We start from the raw sequence: 24,530 nt of genomic DNA, 5'->3' as shown, positions 1-24,530 counted from the left end.
CACCTTACCAGTTACATGCTCTTCCAGATAACAAACAAAACAACCCTAAACCCAACCCTCTAAATACTCTAGGAATTTATTTTTTATTATCACCATGACAGTGTGTTTTTCCCTTTGACTTATTTCCTGGAAACAGCTGAATCATTCCTTGCTCAAAAGCTTGCCAAAATTTGCAGCCAGTGGCATGGAAAATTTTGACCCAGAGGTTTGTAAAAAGCTCAAGTCAGATTGTTTTAATGGGGAGCGGCAGGAATGTTCAGAGTGTGGAAATCTGGGAGCCCAGAGTGTAATCCACATACATGTAAACAGAAGTGTAATGTTAGATCACCCAGGGGAATAGAAGAGGAAAAACTTTTCTTCTGTTAAAGGCATGCAAAAGATTTTAAAGCAATCATTTTTCACTACGAGTGATTGTGTTCCTGGTGATTCACTGCTGGTGATTGTGGGTAAGCACGGCCGGCGCATTAGATGTGCGAGTGTTCCGGAAACGTGACCCCTGCTGTAAATCTGAGCGACATGAGTGCCTCTGGTTTCAGCCCCAGTGTAGATGTGTATCTCAGCACGGCGGCTGGAAGCTTTGCTGCCTGTGGCAGCCGCTGTTTAGCAAAAGCTGAGGGTCCCTATCGCATGCTCAGTGAGATTCCGCAGGACAAAGGCTGTGTAAATTGAATTACACCAACACCACCTATGGATTGGGGCTGGCGCATTTGCATCACAAACGCCCTTACAGTGTGCATGCCCCGCACTCACCAATTAGGCTTTCTTCCCAACCCTATTGGTCCTTCAGAAAAAAAAAGGGAAGGTTTTTTCTTTCCTGATGGGGTTGCAAAGAAAAGCTGCTAATGAAGGGCTGATGAATGGTCTGATTGTGTCGCTGTTTGTATAGTTTCACCTTCATTTGCATCAGTACCAGGCACAGATCCCGAGACTCATTTTTCACTTTTCAGTGCTCCTCTTCTTTGGCCCCTGCCTGCTCTAGGACCAACCAAACAAGCACATTTATCTTTGCCTCCTGGAACACGGACTCCATTTCCCTTCGTGCATCCCAGGGCCCTACACGTGGTGGGATGGGAGCTCTCCCCAGCACATCTGGCTTCTGGTGCAGGTTGGTTTGGGAATCTGACACCAGCTGGAGCGACACAAAATGTACTGGGAGCCGTCCTTAATGCATCATCTCTGTGTGTCTTCATTTCCTGCTTCAGGGAATGGATCTCCTATTTGGTATCTTTTCCAGCAGTTCCCACAGCGTGTTTGCCGCTGTAAAATCAGTCCTCACACCTCCAAGACCAGGGAAAGCACACAAACGTGTCCAATTGCTTACACAGAGCGCCTCTAAATGATCCCATCAGAACGGAGTCAATCTGCAAGCCGTGGAGCAATCCCTCTCTGCCTGTAGGAGCACACACAAGCCACGTTTGGCAAGTGACTCTCCAGTTCTGCAGTTCTTTGGTTCTTCCTATTATCCTGTCATTTTGAAAACATAGCAACTGCCAAAAAATAATGATTTTCTTTTTAAAGAAGGAAAAAGGGAGAATGAAAGAATGTGGCCCATTGTTTCCTATATCTGTTCAGGGAACAAGCCTCATTGATTGGATGCCAGGAAGGGGATAATGCAATCTCCCACTGGGCCTGTTTGCATCTTTTGCCAGGCTGACAGTTAAAGTCTGCTGGCTACAGATGGCCTTTGACAACTGACAACACTCACTGTTATGCCAGTGCATGACTTCATCTGTGTGACACTGCATGTGACTGCAGCTTGCTTCCTCTTTGCTTGCAGGAACTACTCTCCATTTCAGGAGCACCAGAAGAACAGAGGAAGTTCCCCTTGCCAGAACCAGAAGCCTAAAAATGCCTTCCAGGCACTGGAAAAACAATATTGTTGGAATATTGTTGTTTGCTTGGGGCTTTAACCACCAAGTCTGAAGTTCAGAGGCCAGATTTGGTAAAGCTTCAATCCTTTTTTGAATGGACATTTTTCAATAGTGGTAAGGCCCACATGGGCATTTCAGAGTGTCCCACCCTCCAGAGTGCTTCCCAAAGGGACACCAAGCCTGCAGCTTGTGCTGGAGGTGCAAAGGCTGCAGACCTGTGCTGGAATTTGGAGGAGTTTTTGTCTTCTGTGAATCTTGGCAAGCTCAGGGGATGCTGCAAGTTGAATGAATGAAGTCATCCATCATCTAGCAGTAACTGGAGTAGGTTGAACTCATTCCCATTCTGTCTTTTGCTTCAGAAACAGGAAGAAATAAAGGCTTATATTCTAGACTTTTATTTTTGCCACTTTTAAACACAGGTCACAATTTGAATTATGCTTAGTAGCTATTACTTTATCCTAATTTTTATTATAACTGTTTGATCTAAACTTGGTTCTCAGGCCTGTTCTAACACATGTAATTTACTACTGGCTTTTTTGAAAAAGAAAAGAGAAAATACTTTTGTATTTTCTTCAACACTTTTTTCTGTTTATTGCTCTAGGCAGGTAGAGAGCTGAGATAGCAGAGTGCTGTGGTTCACATACAGGTGCTGCCAAAGTAGTCCATCATGGATTGGAGATGAAATTTAGCAAATACTGGGCCTCATATCAGAAGACAGCCAAAGAGTTAAACAGAGACAGAAATACTGGAAGTCATATTATTCATCCTTTTTTAGTTGTAGTGGATCTCAGGAAGCCTCCTCTGAGCTACATGGCACAAGCATTTCAGAGTCTTCATGTCAGTAATTCAGTTTAGCAAACAAAGTGTTTTTAATATCTGGGGAACAATGAAGAGTGCATATAATGATCTCTATTGCCTTGAAGATCACATTTCAATGGTCCTGTCTTCACCATGGAGCCACATTCCTGTGAAAACGCCCCTGCCAGGAGGCTGTGAACCATGCTAACAAATAGGGAGATAAATGTGCTTAGCTGAAAATGTATTTTCTTTGAGTGATTGTGTTGTTGACTCTGCCAAAAACTGTGGGCAGCCTGGGAGGGAAATAAAAGCTGACATCCCAAAAATTGTTTGGTATCAGTGAGGAGAGCCCAGCATCTCAGTGGTATCAGTGAGGAGAGCAGAGCATGAGTGAATTCCATAACAGTTTCAAAAGGCAGTTTATTACAATAAAATTTAATTGTCCTGGATAACTAAAATATCTTAATTAGAGGAGAGTTTAGGAAACAAGCCAACATTCTGAGAAGCTGATTCTCTCTCTGTCTTGCAAGCAGGCTAGATAAGCCCTTGTGTGTTAATAAGTCACAGAGTAGGTCTGTGACTCTTCAGAGGATCAATTCTCCAAGCACCACTGGTAAAATAATGTGTTCCCCACATCCTGCCAAGAATGAGTGGGACAGATGCTGCAGCTTTCACTTTGACACTTGTCCCATCTGGTCAGATGGTGATCTAAGGGAGGACAAAAGAGAGGAATGACACTGACAGAAAGAATTTCTATCCCAGTTCCTTTGGTCATGTGCTGGACATGCTGGATGAGCAGTCAGGATCACATCCAGCATGTTGGGAGTGCTGAGTTCCAGTTCCTGTTCTGTGCTAAAATCCATCACCTCTCCTATCAGGCAGTGATTGATCTCTCCAAGCTGGCAGGCACATGGCCAGCTAAATGTCACCTCTGCTGTTATGCTCCAATCACCCTCCTCACACACTCAGATACCAAAATATTCATATTAATCTGATAGAGTCTCCTGATGAAATACCTCTTCTAAAAGATCTTGGATCAAACAAATCGATTGCTCTCCTTCTGTCCTTGCTTCTTGGGACAGTGCATGGATCTGCTTTCTTGTTTTGGGATTTCAGAATGTGTGAATTTCCCCCTTGTTCAGGCTCATCTCTCTCCGTGTGATGATGGGAAATTGAGCCCTTGGAAAGGACAGGGAGGAACAGCAGCAGCTTGGCTCTGAGCAATCACTTTGGCTGCCACTCTGGGAGAGAACAGGCTGGTGACTGGCAGTGATATAAATACTCAGGGCTGGATTGACAGTGTGCAGGACATGAGCCTGCTGGGAACAGTGAAACTGAGACTTGACTTCTTTCCTTCTTCTGTGTTCCTTTGTGAAGGCATGAAGGGTGTCCAGCAACAAGTTTCTTTCCTTCCCCAGAATAAGCTGTTAGAGGACAAGTGGAGCTCAGCAGTGAGGAGTTGGTGGTGTTGTTTTCCACTTGGTTTCAAGTTCTGCACACAAAGCTAGAGCAGGTAAGTGAATATTGCTTAGCCTGGGTGCTGAGCCCAGAAGTGCTGAGTGTCAGGGCTGTTCTTGCTCCTGCTCAGCTGAAGAGGGGCTGTGTGAATGGCAGGGAACTTTGGTGTTGGCTACATGGGGCTGTTTTATTGCTGTAGGTCACCCCATCACCTATCAGTTTGAGGCTTGATGCAAATATAATGAGTTTGGGCACAGTGAAGACACAGCTCTCAGTGGTAGTTAGGGGGCTTCATTTAAAATCTGATTCATGTGGTGACATCAGTACTGAGCAATGTTATTTGTGGTCAAAAGTGCCAAAGAGATCAATGGTTCTACTCTAAGACAAACCATTAAGAAAAAAGAAGCTTTAAATGGCTTTCTAGTGTGCTTGTTTCCTGAGTGTTAAACTGATCATAGAGCCCTTTTTAACCTGTGCACTCATGGATCAGGTCAAACCAGTGTGATCATTCAGAAGCACTCATCATATCCAGGTGGGATGGTGAGTACTGAGCTAAAGAGCAGCAATCCTGCTTATCAACAGACCTAAAAGTGCAGCAGCTCTGGGTTTTTTCCCAATAATGGAGCCAGGACCTTGAATATTTAACTGTATTGTGGAGTTGCATGTGAAACAGAGCCATTTCATTTCTGTACTTACATTTATGCCCTTTATTTCCTCTCTTCCTTTGGGGCATTTTCATGTACACAGCAGGAGCACACCTGAGATGGGCTCTGAAAATTGTTGTGTAATCTGTAGGCAAAGAGCATAGCAGGGAAAGGCATGAAAGGAAAACTACCAGATTGTGAAAGGGGACCAAGACTGACTTTCTGCATTGTTCTTATTGGCACATGCTGTTTCTGCTTCACATTCTTAGGTTGCTGAGAAACCCTGTCATCTGCAAACAAAGACAGCTCCTGCAGGATGGAGTGTGTGCAGAATGTAAAGAGGGAGGTGTCTGTAGGCAGCCTACAGAAGATTGCCACGTTGCTGCCATGCACACAAAAAGTTCCTGACTTTTGGTACCAGGCTCACCACCCTGACAGGCAACCTGGCTGCACTGAAGGTATTTCATGTCAGGAAGTTTTTCTCAAGGTTTGACTCACATATTCTTAAGCAGTAAATACAGAGCTGGTATGAAGTTATGCATTATGATCCAAAGCATTGGTCAATGTTGTATTGAAATGACAGCATGTGGAATTATAGCATGTAATTTTCACCAGAACACCCATCTCTGGGCTTGTGGCTACTTCTCCATACCCTTGAAAACACTGGTAGCTTTAGTAGTAGATTTGGTAAATTCTTGCAGAGTATCTCTTGTTCCTATTTTGATGATAGAATTTGATCCTGTAGTATCTTTAATCGTTTGGTCTCTGGGCATTTTTGTGTGTCCTGCCATCCCTTTATCTCAGGATGAAGTAAAGAGACTAAGTTCTCATTTTTGCTTTGTGAATTCTCTCTGAATTCCTTCCTGAGCTGCTCCCCATAATTTACCCACTGAGGGCCAAACCTGTCCTTGGATATTTAGAAGCGTAGCTCTGACTAGGAAATGCTGAAAGAAATAAAATAAAAATAAAATAAAATGTATTCCCAGTGGTGAAACAATGAACATTTTCTCAGGCAAAAGCTGCTCAGCCAGACAGCCTGAGAGCAGAGGCCTGGCTGCATTCAAGGTCCCTACAGGAGGACACTGCTGGTAATGAAGTTTGTCACCAGGAGGCTGGTGGCAGCAGATGGCAGTGCACAGCCTGGCCCAGGGGTCTCCTCACATTCCAGTTCCCCATTGAATCTGCACGGGGCTTCTCTCCTTAATAGGGGAGTCAGAGCTGGGCTTAATGGGCTCTGATTAATGACTAAAAAGGGGAAAAGATGAAGAATTGGCTCCTTTGTGATTTTCCTTTCCTTCTTTCACCCATCTTTGACAGGCTGTAAATGGATTTTGTGTAGCTGCTGCATTTCACTGGGGAAATGAGCAGGGTGTGTTTTTAGATGATTACTCATTATCTGGAGGGTTTGTGCTCAGCCCTTGCACTGCATCCCTGTGAGACCAAGGAGGCCTTTAAGTTTCCAAGTGGGAATTCCTACTGGGATGTTGATGGGGAAAAACATTGCCTAAATTCTGTTCATGCCCACGGCAGTAACAAGACCTGTCTGACTTCATGGCTTGTGACTGAAGCAGGCTCTGGGCCAGCATGTGACCACCTGGCTCCTCTTTAGGAGCTGTGCCACTGAACGGGTGTCAGCACCATGGGGAGAGAAAAGACTCCATTGTCTCCATCCCTCAGCCCACTCTCCTGCCTTTTAGAAGGCTTCAGATTTCCAGATAATTCTGCGTATGTTCAACAGACAGATTTTGGTGATAAGGTTAAGAAATGTAAATGTTTATCCTTCAAGTTTAGCATGCAATTCCAGCTTGCAGGAAAACTCAGTGGAGTAAATTCCATGATACTCCATGTTTGTGCTCTGCTGGCAGAGAGCTTGGCATGTGCCATGTCACAGTGTTTGTAGGAAGTGTTTGGATCAGTATTTCACTGGTGCAGTCTTGAAAAAAGATTAATGAACTGAGAATAACACTGTATAGGGAAAACCCAAACCTTTGTAATCCATCTATAATCCAACAGAAAAAAGTGCTGTCTGTACTGGTATGTCTTAGGTGAGGCTGTGAGGCAGGGAAAGGAAAAACTTTAATTCAGGCAAGCTATTTTCAAAACTGAATAATCTGAAAATATTTGGGCTTTTTTTCAAAGTACAGGGAGTCCCCAGACAAATGCAGCCATCAGCTTTCCCAAAAGCCCAATATGGTTATGCCACTGCACTGTGCTGAGATTGCAGAGCACATTTAGTGGGGATTCCCACTTGGGGTTTGTGGGAAGAATGACCTAGTGCTGGGTCTTGGCAGGTGAAAATGTGTGAAGCACAACAGGGCTGGAAAAGAGAAACCTCTCACAGATGGGGAAATGTACAGATAAATTAGGCTACAGATTTTGGCTTAGGACACCTGAAACGTTTGAGAGAACTTTACACAGCATGTTCCTTAGAGCTGAGTGATATCCCCGTGTCTCTAGGACATTTCATATCATCTCACTTGGCACTGAGCAAGAGCCTGAAAACAATGAATTGACTTGGTTTAACCAGGTAACACATGGCAATAAAGGTTACAAAGGAAGCTGAGTGGCAGATACAAGAGGAATTCTGCTGTTTACTACTCTGAGAGTAAGCCAGAAAGAACAGTAAAGCCTGTCACAGTTTAGAGGAGTGTCTTTTATGTGTCTGCAAGATGAGGAAGTCAAGCCATGAAGATTTCATGTCTGTGGAATTCAGGGGTGATTCCCTAAGGAGTTGGGATAATCTGGAGACTAAGGCTGAGGGTCAAGGTTTGCTGGCACCTCACAGGTCTGTGTCTCCTTTAATAGATATCTTTACTAGTTACCAGTGAATTTTATCACTGTTTCCTCAAAACAAAATGGTTTAAAAACCATTAAAGATTAGGGGGTGTTTGAAGGAAACAAGCCTAGAAAGATGGAAATAACTATATTTCTCAAAAAGAGGAAGGGAATGAAGGCAGTGTTGAGGTGAGGTGTGTCTGACAGGATGTATGATTTGAGAAGAGGCTACTCCAGGCTCACTGCAGAGGCCTTTGCTCTGCTGGCATTTACAGTCAGAGGTTCTGCTCCTGCACAAGAAACAAGGGCAAGCCTAAAAACCACAGACACCTCCAGGAGGCACTTAGGCTCAGCTGGCCTCAATGACACAGGGTAATTAGCATAATTACCATCTCCTTGTTTATGGTAGCTGAGGATCTGGCCAAAATAAGTGCAGTGTGTAGCACAAGTGTAATGTACCTTCAACTCACAAAAATTTGAAACACTTGTAATTGCTGGTACATCCTGTAAATAACCAGGCTCAGTCATTCATGCCTGTTTGAACTCCACCTGGAAGAAGCAAGAGCAGATTTTCTGACTCAGATATGTAAAATGAAGGCTTGTTTTTCAGCCATGAGACAGTCGGATGTGATAGATCACCCACACTTTGATAACATAAATAATGAAGTGATAAAATGCTCTTAGTACTCTACTAATTGGTTACAGTGGAAGTAAATGGCCTTGGTTGAAAATTGCTTCATGGGCAACTTGAGATATGTTTCCTTTGTCTGAGAGCTTGTTTAGGTGTTTATTGTACTGTACAGATAACAGAGTTTTGGTCAAAAGTTTTTAGCCTAAGTCTAAACAGCAAGATGAAAGTTCTAGAAAAAAAAGCAGTCTGTTTCAGACAGGCTTTAATTACATTTTGGAACAAGAAAAGGACAAAAATTATCTGTCTGCTGTTGGTGTATGGAGAGAAAGAAAAGAATGATCAATAGAGCATGGAAATGAAAGAAGAATAATTGTAGACCTGTCAGTGAAAGTATTTTTTTCAAACAGGAACTCAGTTTCAGCTGTCTCAGTTTTCCCACTGGCTGCTCCCTTCAGTACTTTCACTTTCCATGGCAGAACTTCCACTGATCATTTCTGCAGCTGGACATTCCACATTTCTGCCTTCTCCCTGGAGATAAATTCTGAATATCTTACAGCCCAGGTGGTTGCTGTCGGGACTATAAGGGGAAAGGGACACTTAGTGATGAATTTTTCTGGTCAGAATGCAGTGAAATAATTCTCTGCTTAACTTGCTGTGTGATTTTCTGTTATGCTTGAGCAGGATTATCTCATGCTTTTGCATGACTGCTGTGAATTAAGTCTCTACCAAAGGTTTTACACATCCATCTGCTGTTCCTCTTTACCATCATGAATTTGCTGGAAGATCCCATTTGGCAAAGGCTGAGGTTGGGATATCTTTCAGTTATACTGGAGTACTCCTGGATTCCCGGGATCAAACAGGGCTAATTCTGCAGTGCCTTGGGGCTGCACAGAAATAATGGGAGCAGGGACTCAGGCAAGTTCTCAGGGATAGCTCCTGAAATTCAGGTCCTCTCTTTGGGGCTAATTCTTTATGCACCTCATATTGCTGTTAGGCAACACAGCCTTATTTCCTTGGGCAAAATTCACATGGGCAGGTGAGGTTTGTTGAGTATTTTTGGCTCCAGTGTAAACACGAAACAATGTAAATCAAAATGTGCTGGATATATTTTTATTGCTGTTGTGATATTGATGTTTGAATACACAAACAGTAAAATAGAATTTAGGGCAAGATAGAAACTTAAGGGTTATTGGAATATTCACCAGTGAAAAGGTAAATATGATATCTTTGATATCAAACTTGCTATCTTTGTGATGATATAAATTACTGCAGCCTAATGTAAGCATCTGCTGATGTATGAGGCCTATGAACATTTCTGCATTTTTAAAGTCAGAGGATGGATATTTGCCATTAATGTTTCATAACAATTGAATACAGATCCCAGCCTGACAGCCTGGTTTGCCCTGCACCTGTTAAAGACAATTGCAGGGGGGTTGTACTGAGTGCCATCATATTTTTGGCTGGAGTCTGCAACTTTTATACACATTAATTATTTTATTTTTGTGAATACTTTTATTGAACTCTGCATGGAAATATTTTCAATGTGGAGCCTTGGGCGGTGTAAATTCTTCAGAGAAGCAATTATTATGCCTAAGTTTTGGCTCTGTTGTAACAGGAATTATAATTTAAACACATATCAGGAAATATTTGGAATAACTGAAGCAGCAAATACACTTTCTAAAATGTGCTTTGAGAAAGGACATATCACTTGCTAGCCATTGAGAAGAAATTTACAGGAGTGAAAAAGCATTGGATTTATGTAGGCTGAGGGACAAAATCTAAACTTGTCAGCTTTGTCTGTGTCCCTGCATTTGACTTGGCAAGCTACAGGTGTTTAGGAAAATGGAGATTAATTTTTAAACCAACTACATTTGAAAAGAAACTCAGTGTCAATGTGGTGGGCCAAATAAAATCTGGTCTCGGTGCTTACACTCCTGTGATTTCAGTTGAAGTGCTTATGGTAAATCAGGTTTGGGCTTGACTATCAACCAAATTAAAGTCTTGCTGGGATCAAGCACATTTCTACTGAGGTTCCAGTCATTCCAACTAATTTCAGACCATGTCACCGACCAGCCTGGTTTTTACATAATGGGATACTAGCATAGATTTTGGTCTTTGGGTACCTGGGAACACTCAAATATATTCTGTCATTTGCCCAAAATTTTGAGCAGAGTTTTCCATGTTAAATAATTATATTTGGATGAAGTTATAAACTCAGGTTAGTACTTTACACTGCTGAGTAAGTTTCACCAATTTAGTATGGAAATGTGTTAGATTGTGAAAGATTTCCTGCTGCAACACTTCTCTTACTGAAACCTTTCCCACCAGAGCAAATCTACTGACTCAGGTAAGAACACTCATTTTTTCCCTTGAACCATGGAAGTGTAGCCATTCAGAGATGTGCCCCAGGTCTTGTAATTTCTATTTTCTAATTTCTGTATAACATCAGGGGCTTCAGCAGCATCTCTGTGTGCCAGGCTGGAGCTCACTTTGCGTGCCCAGCACTAGAAATGCGTGGCTGATAAGCTGATGCACTTTTTTTATCTACTTTGGAGCCTGACTGACATCTACAAACACTGTTGTATCTAAACAGCTTGAATATGTGACCTCATTCCTTAAATACCATCACTTGAACAGCTCTTGTTGCTAAAATAAAAGCAGTGTTGATTCTGTGTTGTGAAACTCCCCCAGCCCCTCTGACAGGCGCAAACCAAGCCACACCTCCTTTTACTATGATAAAAGGTTCATTTGTAGCCATTCCAGGGTACCTGCAGCATGCAGGGTTTGTCACTCTCTTCCTGTTAACCTGTGACTGGCACAGAAATTCAGGCACATGGAAAAGGATTGGGAACAGTTCCCAAGGAAAATGATCCCAGAAAAGTGAAGTGGCTTCGTTTTGTTTTCTTAGGCTGACAAGTAGTTTAACTACTCTCTAAACCGAGGGAAGGTTGGAGTTGAGCCAAGCTTTCTAGAAAAAAGAAGCCAGGATCAGCTTTCCCCTTTGCTGCTGGTTTTTATCGCTCAGAAACAAGCCCTCTGCATTGCAGGCCTGTGGCAGTGCTTTGTTAAATATAACTGGACTTTTGGAAACACAAGCTATGCCTTCTATTCAAACACAACCACATGTCTCTCTCCAAAAAACAAAAACCCTTAGAATTCTTATCTCTGAAGACCATTTCTGTGGGAGAGTTGAGGTGCACGTCCTCTGCAAAATAAATTTTAAAAAGTTATTTTTTAAATGAACATACTTACTGCTTTATCTTTAAACATATCCTTTAGTTTGGTGCTGAAAATCTCCAAAGAGAAGTCACTACTTTTAATATTTTCACGGTGATAGGAACTGCCATCAGGGTTAGTGTCTGATTGTCACCTGTTTCTTAAAGCTCAGTATTGTTTTGGTGAGGGAGGAGTGACTGAGAGTGACAGCTGCAATTTGTATTTTAATTTACAGCAACAAGATTCAACATTTACTTAGAAATAAAGGACTTCCACATAGCTTTGGGCACCAAGCCTGCATTTTGGGGGAAAAAGGGTAAAAACTCTTACACAGCTGGTGATCACAGCAGGTTGGGCATGTCTGCAGGGAAAGGCAGCCAGTGCTGCTGAGTGCCCATTGCCTGGCACTCCTGGGACCTGCTGGTGCCCAGGGAGGCCTCAGCCAGCCCAAGTTTGGCACTTGGAGGGTGAGGGAGTCTCTGCTGCAGGGAGAGCGCTCAGTGGTGACTGCACAGGCTCCAAGGGTCAAGAGGAAGCACCTTGGGGCCAATATTGAATGTGCCTGGCAACCAGGGTAACCAAGGCTCTGAGGGAGTTATGTGCTTACTCTGCCTGCTGCCAACAAAACTCCTGCCAACATCTTTTTGTGGCAGCAGAAGTCTATTAATTCTGCATGCATACACAGCAGCAGAGGGGCTGACATCACACTGGCCTCAATGGACAAAACACAGACATGGGGAAGGGCAGGCACATCCCAAAGTGGCAGGGAAGTGGATTGGCAATGTTCCCAAGAAGAAGGAGCAGCATTGCGCTCCCAGGAAGGCTCTGGCTGTGTGCTGCTCCCTGGGGCTGAGAAGCAGCACTGAAATGTTGTAAAAGAAACAGTTTAAGGATATCTAGAGAACACAGGCGTTTTCTCTGCTCATACTGCAATAATTTGCAGACTTCTTAACACTCTGCTTACAGAGGACTCAGGTGCACTGACAGTGCACAGAAGTGGCAGATGGAATCCTGGTAATGATTTTTAATTACATCTCTGTGATACTTGGCATATGAATGAAATTTAGGCTTCCTGATGGTTTTATTAGATCCATAAGTGAAAAATTTACAGACTGAAGGAAAGAGCTGAAAATGGGGCTGTGAGGAGATTCATAATGAGTGATTTAATGAAGTAGTTAAATCCACTGTAGAACACAGATTGTTTTTAATTGGAAACGTTAGACAGTTTAATCTTTCTATCAAATGTTCAGAGGAAATCAAACACCCTGTTGTATAAAAAGCAGCTGGGACACAGGGAGAATGGCCCTTATATCAGTGCTCTGTGAGAGGTCAATGACAATTTTAATTGATGCTATTTCAGTTCTTGTGGTATGGTGGTAACTAGAATAGAAATATCTGAACTGCTTGTTCTTAGAAATGTGTAGACTTTATCCAGGAGAATTTTCCACTTAGGATCAAGTGCAAAGATTTGATCAAATCTGCAAATACAAAAAAATGGTTGCAGTTAAAGATCATTTTGTCAGTACACTCCATTCCGTTTATTTCTGAAAAATACATGGGGTGGCAACATTCACTTATTTTCAAAGACACAGTTAGCAGTGTGGCCAGATATTATTAAAAATGCATCTTGTACAAAACCTAGTATTACAGTTCTAGAAAACAGTTTTTTAAACAATTACTTTAATACCTTTTCTCAATTTTTTTTAACTTTGCAAAGCCCTTTTTATGCTTCTTTCTTTGTCAGCCTGAGAGCACAGCATGGTCCTCCTAAATCCATCTCTTTGGTGTCAGTGTTGCATACCATCCCAAATAGAAACGAAAGGAGTGGGAATATGGGCTCAAGTTGGAATAATAGCTGCATTCCCAGCTTGGTTTTGCTTTTATCACATACACAGAGAAAGATTGCTGGGTCCATTAAAGACAACACCAGAAACAGAATGTAACTGATTTTGAAGGTAGAGTATTTCTAAAGTTTATCTGTCAAGAGACCTACATTCATTCATTCCTTTAAAAAAAAAGAAGAAATCTCTGCCCTTTTGGTCTTTGCTGTGGGCTGAAAGATTTAGTAGGGCACTAGGAGGTGGTTTTTGGTTCTGCACTAAACTTGTGGAAGGTGGGCTTTGGGAGTCTGGGACACAGAGGGGTTTGTATCAGACTTAGCTTGGAGTGTTGTTCACCTGCTGGTTCTGTGCTCTCCATGGAGCCCACATTTCTCTGGGTCACCTCAAACAGCTCCAGCCTGAGCCAGCCAGGGCTGAGGGGCTCCACTGCAGCAGCCTGGACCCAAACAAGCTGGGCCTCATGCAAATGCTCATTGCTGAAGCAGCCTGCATCTGATTTTAGTGACAATATAAATGATATGAACTCTCTAGAGCTAATCTTTAGCCAGGCTGTAAAGATTAAGGGTTGCTTCCCTTTTCCCAGAAGTAAATACGCCTTTGCATGGTTCCACACATTTCTGGAGTTATCTTTGTGGGGTTATCTTGAACATGTTTATCAAACCTCATTAAGCTGTAAAGCTGTGCTGTGCATTCTTAGGAGGAGGTTGTTCTCCTTCCACTGCAGAGCTGTGCAGAAAAGCTCCCTCTGGAGAAGTAGGAGGGAGGTGATTTCTGTGCCCTGCTTCATGCCCAGAGCGTGGTCCCTAATCCACAGCTCCAGCCACTGCAGCTTCCCATCAGTCCTCATGGGACTTCAAACCCTTGTGAGCACTGGGGATTGTGTCAGTACTGGGGACTGTGTTGGGATAACACCAACTTGCTGTGTGTCCTTTGTCCCCTGCTAGCTGGCTTTGTGCTGCTTTCCCAGACTCTTGTTATTTTGGTTCACTTGTGTTTCTCCCTCGGTCCCAGCAGTCCCCGGGTTTGTGGCTGAGCTGTCACTCCTGTACATGCTCAGAAGTAGAAATGCTGAGCTGAGCAGCTGCATCTCTTCAACTGTGCATTTCCAGGTCTGAACACTTTGTTTTTTCTCCCCAGTTCCATTGTGCTTTCAAGGTTTTAGGTGTAATCCTTCCAAACAGCATTAATCACATTAAAGGTTTAATGATAGTAATGGTTTTGCTTATTACTGTTATTATACATTCCAATGTCTTTTCAGCTTTTATTTGTGGGTGGGGCTTTTTGCTTGATAGTTGATTGGGGCTGCATTCTTAGTCTACAAGAAATTTAATCTGAGTGATATTCATAAATGCAGAGACTCAAATTTGTTATTATTCAATAAATGAAAGTGTGGCTGTTTCAGAGTATTGTCTCAGGGTAGCACCTTCCTATTTTGATATCTTTGTACAACTGGAACAAGCAGAAGGAAAGGTCAGGCAATGAAGTTAGTGCTGGCCATACAGAGAGCAGTGTAACAACTATCTCTTGATTTATTTTGCACCAGATTTTAGTTCTCTTGCCTTCAGATACCCATAAGCAACTCCTTTTTATTGTAGTAATACTTAATACACATCCCTGAGAGAAAAATTCCTCAGAAATGAATTTTGAATTAAAAGGTGAGTAGAGAAAATATAGACTTAATTGTATACCTAAAATAACAGAACTGACTCAAACTGTAGATACATTCAGTGCAGCAAGGGAACCTGAAATTAGAACTTTTTTCTTTTGTTTTCTGCCTCATCGGTTTCTCTGCTTGGAGCGAGGGCTTTATGCCCTTTTCTTTCTTCTGTCTTCTTTTCAAATAAAACTGAATCAAACTATTAATACATTCAGTACAGCAAGGTAACCTGAAATTACACTTTTCACTGTTTCTTTGCCTCATCTATTTTTGTGCTAGAAAAGGGGATTTCTTGTCCTTTCCCTTTTGTCTTCATCTGTTACAATTTCTATATATTAGGCTCATGATTCATTTCACTCTTTTCTCCTAACCCTCTCATGTCTGGCCACAGGCCACTTTTCCAAAACCCCAGGGATGCAGATTCCATTTTGTTCTGCTTTCTTCTTTCTCCACCTGCTGCTGGCTGGCTCTGCTTGGCTTGTCCTCCCATCCCAAAGCTTGCTCAGAACCAGCACAGCTCCCATGCACAGCTCCCATGCACAGCTCCCATGCACTGCTTCCATCCAGAACTTCTATCCAGAGCTTCCATCCCCATCTTCCATCCAGAGCTTCCATCCACAGTTTCCACCCACAGCTTCCATCCACAACTTCCCACCTTCCCCCTTGGCCATTTCAATCTCTCTCCCACGTAGCCATTGCTGGGGAGCCCCAACAGTCCCAGCTCCAGTGCTGGTTGCTCTGCCTGAGATAATGACTTTATTCAGGCACAAGGGCAGGAGCTGCCAGCCATTCTCCATGCTGGCTCTGTTAAGTGGCAGGATTTCTGGGAGAGCAGCACACAGCTCATGGCAGGGCCAGAGTTTCTGTGTGGCAGCACTGAGAACACAAATACACGCAGCAATCATGTGGGCTCCTTATCCAGGTATTGCCAAACCCCAAACCCGTCTATCCTGTCCAAAGCCATGTGATGTTGCCCCGGGTGACACAGCTACAAACACATCTATCTCACACATCTGTGTGCTGCCAAGGCTCAGAGAGGGTTTTACACCAAACCAGTCCTGTGCTGACATGACACAGAGCAAATGACAATGAAATTGCTCTTTGTATCATGCCATTCACTTCATGGGCAGAACTCCTTCAGACTCCTCTGAAGTTTGCCAGTGTGGGTGACCAGGTTGGGCAGTGCTCTGGGCTGAGTATCTGCCCTGGCTGCCCAGTGGGGAGAAATCTGATTGGAGCCGATTTGAAAAAGCCCCTGGTGGCAGGAGGTATTTATAGCCCAGCACAGCGTCAGGGGCTGCCTTTGGCACTGCGGGCTCGTGGTGCTGCACTCGGTAAATCACAGATTATGGGGGCTTTGCCTTAGGAGCTTACAGCTGAGGAGGGCTCACAGGAGTGTGTGCCAGAGCACAGAGTGCCTGCTATGGAGCCAACCTAGTACTATGGGATGTTCTTTGATTTTCTCAATGCATGTCTATCTTTCCTTACTTGTTCTAGACCTGCCTTGCAAATCCAAGCAAATCCCAAACATTCAAGAGAAAACAACTACCCAAGAATGGGAAGTGGAAAAGCTGACTGCTCTTTTTCCACTGACCCCTTTGGTTTGTTGTTGCCTCAGTTTTCCAAAACACCCCCACACAGCACATCTTTCATCCACCTGTTGTATTGAGCTCTGTGAACTGTGTGTGGGAGGAATTGACTTCATAATGTGCCAATGTTGTGTAACACTGAGCCTTGGTGCTTGACTGGGGAGCCTGAGCACTCCAGAGGGTAAACTGAACCTAACTGGTGTCCAACAGCCAGCCTGATAGATTTGGCTTTTTTGGTTCACATTTTGGATATCCATCCATCCATCCATCCATCCATCCATCCATCCATCCATCCATCCATCCATCCATCCATCCATCCATCCAATCTGTACCACACACAACTATAAATGCAAGAAGACTGAAGGAATATCTATAATTTTAACTAAAATTTCTAATGAGAAAGGAAAAAAAATTCCCTAACACAATGTGTTAAAACTTACATATTAGCAGGCATGCAATAAAAATTTAAATATCATCCAGTTGCCATAAAATGATCTAAAACTGAACCAATGTATCATATACTGTGTATTTATATGGTGGCACCTGATTTCATTGTCAAAGCAGTTTAAATAGCTCTTGCTATTTCTGAAAAATATGAGTGATGACATCCCATGCTATTTTTAGGAATAATATGTTTATCTTTATTTAGTTGCACTTAGATGGATGCTATATGGAGGAGTAAGAATTACCCAGCCCTGGGCTGTTTTAGTCTGGGGGAACTGAAGTTACTGGTTTGTGATGGTGCCAGTGCTGATCTTTGTGTTCTGTGGGTCAGCAGCTGGAGCTCTGGTCCATTTTGGAATCTCTTTTTGTCTGCTCCCAGCTGCCTTCCCTCTTATCCCATGGTGGGATACATAAATTACTTTTACAAGTTCAGCATTCTGGAGCAGTCATAGAAGTGAATTTTAAAGGGGGAAAAATTCCTCAGATGAGGGAAGAGAGGCTGATTCTCCCAAGGTAGTAACTATCACTCATCTCATGGCAAAGCCAGGATGGAATATTACACTTACTTAATATAGAAAGCATCTCCTTTGTGTGCCTTACCATTGTTCTTTTTCTTACACTCTTGAAGAAAAAGAAAGGATCCTTGCTTCAAAGAAGAATTCAGTGCAACAATTGAACTTCCAAGCTATAAGAAGGGCTAAACCAGGTCAGATGAGCAGAACAGGAGGAAAGTGATGATTGGCTGCAAGTGGACTGAACGTGAGGATTCTGGGAGACAAGAGCAGAAGGTAAGTGGGACACTTCCATAGGTACTGCAAAGCACCACAGGAGTGATCAGAGGCACATTTGACCATCACATCAGCTACATGAGCACCCTAAAGTATCAAGAAACTGCCTAAATATAATCTGGGATCACCAGTTATTGAGCAAAATGGAGGAATTTTTAGATGTAATTAAAAGGAGGTTGTCTTCTCACCATGCAAGGAATGTATTTGAAATGCCAATCAATAGGCCTTTGTTTTGAGTCTCTGTTTTTTTACTGTTTTACAAAACAGCTCTACACTGTAAGAAATACAGTGTGCTGAAAGAACAAATAAAATTGACATGAACTCAGTGGCAGCCTCAGAGGGATCACATATCTGTGTGCCTTGTTCCCCCTCCAGATGACTCCTCCTCCAGTCTAGGTAAAAACTACTGCTGGTGTAGTGTCCAAAAGCTGCTCAGGGAGACTGGCTTTACTGCCCACTGCAGAGCTGAAGAATTATATGATTATATGATTTACATTTCTCTGGAAGTGAATGTTGATCTTGAAACAACTTGTTCTAGTGGAAGGTATCCCTGCCCATGGAATATGGGGGTGAGGGGAGAGAAACAAAATGGTCTTGAATGTCCCTTCCAGCCCAAAGCATTTTATGATGATTATTATTATTCTTTTAAGCAACTGTCATTTATAAGAATTGTGTTGAATAAATTTAGTTGCACAAGTCTTAAAGAAAGAGTGCTATTCAAAATTCTGATTTTATTTTCAAAAACTTCAAGTGATTAAAATGGAATGAGAAACAAATAACATAAGCTGCCTTTAAAGTCAAACTGATTGGGTTTTTTCTCAATTTACCCAGGCTTTTCTCCCCAGGATATGGTCAAGTTATTTCCAGGCTCATATGTTAAAACTTACATTGTTTAGCAACCTGATCCTACCTGATGGAATAAATCCAATAAATCTTAGCTAACAGCCTGTGCTGAAGTAATCATTTGAGCAGATGTTACATGTCATTCAAGTAGTTAGTTTTTGCTGAAATATGTTAGTTTTTCACAAGACACAATGAGAAGAGTAAAAACTATATTTGCACTGAAAAAAAAATCATTGAAAATAGTTTAGAGTAAGGGATACCTGCCAAACATCATGCTCTAGAAATCTGAAAAACTTTGGTTTCCTTTAGGGACTAAAGTAGCCCTGTGCCACTTCTTTTCCATGTGCTGTTTTCTCAGTACCCTTTCCTTTAATTTCTGCTCCTTTTTACAGGATATATCAGAAACACTTTAGCCTACAGGATTCCTTTTATTCCCTTGCCAACACTGTGGTTGCACTTAGGTAGTCCTTCACCACTGGCATGACTCACCTACAATACCTCCCTATCTACACCAGTCAGAACCTAGTTCCAAACCAGTAAAACAAGCAAATTCAAGTTTCCTATAGCCCCAGGTCTTACACTGTTTGCATCTCTATCCTGGAATATCTTCAGTCGTTCTCACACCCCTCATCCTCCTTTTTGGTTTTGTCATCTGGGTAAATGACAGACAGGCAGGCTTGTAAAAACTACTTATGTATACACCAGAGGAATGGGGAACCACCAGCTTCTCCTGCTCCCTCTGCTCATCAGCTCTCTCTAATTTAGCCAGCTCCTGGTTTCTACAAAACTATCAGGAGTTCAATATCCTTGAATCTTCTGCCACTGCCATGGTTAACTGAAATTGCCCAAAGTGTTCAAAAGCTGGGATATTTTATCTGGGGAAAGGTGAGGGAGGTAAAGGGCTTCAGTGTATGACCAGCTGGATGTGATACTGAGAAAGCAGGGAAGTCATGTTGGACATTTCTTAGCTGTCCTATCTTTGTCTGACCCAGATAAAAGGAAGAGCTCCCTAAATACTCTAAGAAAGCAGCCTCAGTCCTGGTGGTGTTTTCCAAAGCTGCCCTACATTCCATCCCCAGAGGTCAGAAATGCTCTGTGGCCCCAAGCACCACCATGGCCCAGCTGAAGACTCCAGCTGCTGGAGCTGCTAAAGGCATTTGCAAGGGACAGGTTGTTAAGAAGAGAGCTAAGTTCTGGAAAATAGCAGCTCTTCCTTTCAAATGTGAGTTCAGATCAATGTGCTGCTCCCTCTGCACACTTTGCCTGTATAGTTAAGTTTTTAATTCCAATGGTGATGCCATCAGCCTTGTACAGTAATGGTGAAAATGTTGCCCCCATCAATGTTTGTTTTCTCCTTTGGCACATTTGGCAGCCCAGGGAGTAACCCTGAATTTTGGTTACCAGGCTGTTTCTTTCCTAAGTGGGTGGATATCAATTCTGAGAAAGAGCAAAAATTGATCTCTAATATAAAGTATATACACTTTTCCCTTTGCAAAGCACACCAGCTTAAATTTCAATTTATTATAACTATAATAAATCCCTAAATTTTAAAAAAGCCTTAAAATATTGTACATAAAATGCCATGATTTCAGAGTGCTCGTTCTTGCTGTTGTAAGTTCCAGTCACTGAGTGAGTGGCATCACTAGCTCAGTACCTGGAGCCAGAATGTGGAGAAGATTTAAAATACAAATTATAAGGGGGGAATATGAATTAGAAAAAGTAGTTGATACTATCTGGAACTCTTTGTTAATAGAGAATGGAATTTTTTTGTCTAGATCCAATGGAACCGATGCTCCTTATGTTCCTTGAGAGTGAGAAGTATTATGGTCAAACTGGTAAGTGAATAACTTAATTGTATTTCTTAAAAGTGTTAGGGGCTGACAAGTAGTAACATTAAACTTAATGAGGGGAATTACATGTATTCTGAAAATTAGAACATTCTGGGGGTGTTAGTAAGACAGAAAATTAACTGTAAGACCTAAGTGGTTCTTTCCAAGAAAAAGAGTAATCAGACCAAATTCCCATTACCAGTGCATCCCTGTGCAGCTTAGTGAGATGAGTTTTTCATGTCATAGTTTCATTTGCTGGAGAGCATTGTCGTTGTTTTCAGACCAAATTCCCATTAGCAGTGGATCCTTGTGCAGCTTTAGTGAGGTGAGTTTTTCATGAGTCTCATTTGCTGGAGAGCACTGTCACTGTTTTGGTTCCCTTCAAATGTTATGTATTTTATTGATGAACAAATGTGTTCTTGTTCACTGTTGTAACATCATTTTAATGGCACTCATCACCTTTGGTCCCTCTGAATGACAGCTTACAGAGACCAAAAAGAAATTACCTGGAAGTAGGAATTTAAATCTACAGTTAATGGCAGCTTTTCACTGGTGGCACTTGGTGTCTTTTGGAGCTGTCCTGGAACTGCTTTGTTGATGCAGGTGGATGGGCTCAGCACCTGGCTGGCTGAAGGGAGTTCTGCAGGGTGTGGTGTGGCAGGGCTGAATCAGAGTATATTGATATGGGTAGTGGGACATTTACTGTAGAAATGGATGGGTTTGATTCCAATCAAACAATTCCAGAATAAGGAGTGCCTGGAACACTAAGGAATATAACAGGTTAGAGAAGTTATCACCAAGAAAATGTTATTTATAGCAGAGGACAAGGAAGGCCCCATAGAAGATTCTGATAAAGCCCAGCCTGGCTCAGTTACCATCAAGAGATGGAAATCCCTTTGTTCTATTGTTTTCACACTTTCCCCCCTCCATATGCTGCATTTGTATTAATAAACTAAGCAGTGATTTTGTCACAATGTGTCACTGCTGATCTTGAAAAGAAGTACAGCAGGTGTTCAAGTGAAGACAAACCTGTGAGGCAAATCTGCTTGATTCAGCACTGGCATAATCTGAAAACAAAGAATTGCAGAGTTTTATCCTTCAGAGATAAAGACATTATGTCTGAAACCTGGGAGATTGTCCTTAAAGCTTTAAGGGAGGGACAGAAATCTGGCCACCCTGACAATTTTAAATCCATCCTTTAAAATCTCTCTCTGAGACCAAATGTGGGGTTATTCCTGTTGGATCCTGCTGTGAAGTGACAGTACTGCATTTGTGCTATCACCATTGTTATCTTAGTCCATGATCTGCTGTGATATCATATTACTTCTGTGGGAGATAAAGCAGGTCAGAGTGGACTGACAAAATCCCACCAGGACATAACCACTGGCAGCCCTGCTGTGGAAATTCAGAACATCCCCACTGGGGTTTCTCTCATGGAATGCTTTCCTTCCTAGCTCTGCTATAAGAAAACAGCTCATGAAAACCAAGTTTTAAGTAAAATAAATTGCTGAATATCTGCAAAATACTCCTACTTGTTGTCAATCTTCCTAGCAGAATTGTAAAATACTTTTCTAAAGACCTAAAACCTGGCGTGTTTTGCAATAGTTTCAGTACTACAGAGCTCTGTTTTCCCCTTGCTTGTTAATTTGACTTGCTCAGGGAAAATGGAACTCCCTTCCTGTTTCCCCCCAAGACCTTTAGTCACTTCCTGTCTCTAAATAAAAACTCCTTTCATTTGTTCTTAATTGATGATAGATACTCTTCCAAGTATTCTTATAAAATCAGCCAAATTATATATAGATTTTTTCCTTCTTGTAGATGACCAAAAATCCCCCTAGTTAAATATGTCAGCACCGTGTCTATCTGTACTCAGAATTTGACAAATTTTTAAAGGTACCTTTTTGCCTTAGGTTATATTATAATGGGATTTTAAAAATCCATTTTCTTGTTTAACCAAGAGATGCAAACCATAGATTTGCTGGTGAAATTATAAAGACCTTATTCAATCAAAGTATTTTATTTGCTATGCCTCCATTCTGCTGCTGCTGTAGCATCCCTTATATCACTGTAAAAGGGGCTGACTTGAAAAGATAAATGGATAATTTGTCCATAAATGGATAATTTGCCCATAAACACCCAAAATCTTAGGGGCAAAGAATGGCATTTAAAGATCTCACAGTTTGTCAAGGGCTTATTCACATTACTCTCAATCAGAATTACAATGTTGCCCTCACTGTATTTATAAAAATACTTTGCACATTTGTTTTGGTAATTTCTGGTAGTGTTAGGGACATTCCTGAAAAAAGAAAAATCTCTTCTGGAATTTCCTGTGCCTGATCTGGGACTGGATTGGGTGCAGGAAAAGGCTGCTTGGAGGAGCAGGGGGAAGGGTGACAGCACAGCTTCTCCAGTGTTAGCTTTGGAAAACAAGGGCTGGGCAAAATGTATTCTTAGGAATTAAAATTCAGACAAAATAACTTAAAGGGAAAAGTGGTAAGAGGATGTACCTTGGCCTTGAGAAAATTAGGAATTAGGACTGGAAGCTGGAAGGTCTCTTGTTATTTAGAAAAGGGGGTATCTTAGGATGGCCTTCCCAATACTAATAGCAGTAACAAAAATCTCTTCCCTCTGCAGCTGCCCCTCAGTCCCTCAGTGTGCTCAGTGCTCTGAACTGATCCCAGCTCTGGCTGGCAGGCACTGCTGGATGGGACAGTTCAGGGAACCTCCATCCCTGATCCACTGCACTTTTCCTGGCATTTCCCTTGTGCCATGTGAGCTGCTTCTTTTCCTTGACTCCTCCTGTCTCACTGAACTGGCAGCTGCTTGCTCTGTTTCCATGAACTAATCTTTTATACAGGAGGATAAATCATCTGTGGGTTAAAAACCCATCATAATGTTGGAGTGGTGTTAAATATAGAATTATAAAGCCTTTTGGTCTTATTGAGGCAGCTGTGTGGGTGGAAATTGCATCCAAATAGAAGCTATTTTAGTTAAATTAAGTGTTGCCCTAAGGGCTTTGGCCCATGTTCCATCTCTGAGCAGAAAGCTGGAGACCACACCAGAGTATAACACGAGGCAGGTGCCAAGTTTTCTTCTGCTCTCCCTCTCCTCTTTCCATTCCTTTTTCCCCCCTTTCCTCTTTCCTTAAATTTCTTCTTCCTTTTTCCTTCCCTCTTTTCTTTTTCCTCTTTCCTTCCTCTTATTCCTTTTTCCTTTCATTTTTTCCTCTTGCCTTCCCTTTTCCTTTATTTTTTCCTATTTCCTTCCTTTTTCCCTGTTTCCTTTTTCCTTTTCCCCTTTCCTCCCTTTTTTCCCTTTTCCCCTTCCCTTCCCTTCCTTTTCCCTCTTTTCCTCTTCCTTTCCCTTTCTCCTTTCATTTTTCTTTTCCTTTCCATTCTTTCCCGCAGAAGTTGTACAATTTACATTCATACTCTAAAGAGATGATGAGATCTGTTCATGGGGCTGCCTTACACTAGCACGGGTGGTTAAACAGGTTTATCTCTTCTGACAATGTCTCCTCTCTGTTTTTTTTCAGACACGGGAAGGTTTTTGCATCATGTTTTGGTTAAAACTTCCATTCCCATCGGAGGAAGGCGCTGGCTGGCTCCGCTTCCCGCCCCAGGGGGATGTGCCTGCGGTGATCGGCGCGGTGCCCAGGGAATAGGATCGGGACCGGGACGGCGCCTCACTGTTCCCGGCCCGCAGTGCGGCGGCACCCGGGATGGCCCGGGATCCTTCGGTCACATCCAGGGTGAGAGAGGCCGGGCTGGGGCGGATCGGTGCCCTGCGCCATCCGGGAGCGCAGCCATCCCCTGCTTTTTCTGGAAATCGCTGAGGGTTTCTGGCCGCTGTTTAAAATAACAAAAAAAGAGAGAATGACACTACTCCTGCAGAGGAGAGCGGTGAATCACGCCGTGCGCCCCCAGGCTGTCTGTCACGGGGGGATGGAGGGGCCTCGGGCCGTGCCCCGTCCCCTTTGCCGCCCCACCCGCGTTCTCCGCGCTGAACTTTACCCGACTTCTCAGCCCCTCTCCGCCAGCCCTCGGGCCCGCCCATCTGATGCATATTCATGAGGGGCCACGCCCGAGCCTGCCCTTCATTGGCTGCTCCTAGCGATATCCCGCTCCCATTGGCTGGGGCCGCCGC

The 24,530-nt window shown here is 42.8% G+C and overlaps 1 long non-coding RNA gene across 2 annotated transcripts; it reads left to right on the top strand.

The window, feature by feature from the left end:
- The first annotated feature begins 1,782 nt into the window (after positions 1 to 1,782).
- LOC134416822 (uncharacterized) lies at positions 1,783 to 24,513 on the top strand. Of its 2 annotated transcripts, XR_010027413.1 has the most exons (6): positions 1,783 to 1,942; positions 4,047 to 4,182; positions 5,041 to 5,229; positions 17,553 to 17,712; positions 20,331 to 20,390; positions 23,920 to 24,513. It is a non-coding gene; the product is annotated as an uncharacterized LOC134416822 (long non-coding RNA). The 2 variants fall into 2 exon arrangements; XR_010027412.1 differs by lacking the exon at positions 1,783 to 1,942 and having other exon boundaries at positions 3,987 to 4,182.
- Positions 24,514 to 24,530: the final 17 nt, after the last annotated feature.

This window comes from Melospiza melodia, chromosome 3 (assembly GCF_035770615.1).
Source record: "Melospiza melodia melodia isolate bMelMel2 chromosome 3, bMelMel2.pri, whole genome shotgun sequence".
Lineage (NCBI taxonomy): Eukaryota > Metazoa > Chordata > Aves > Passeriformes > Passerellidae > Melospiza > Melospiza melodia.
This window is presented reverse-complemented; position numbering and strand designations above follow the sequence as displayed.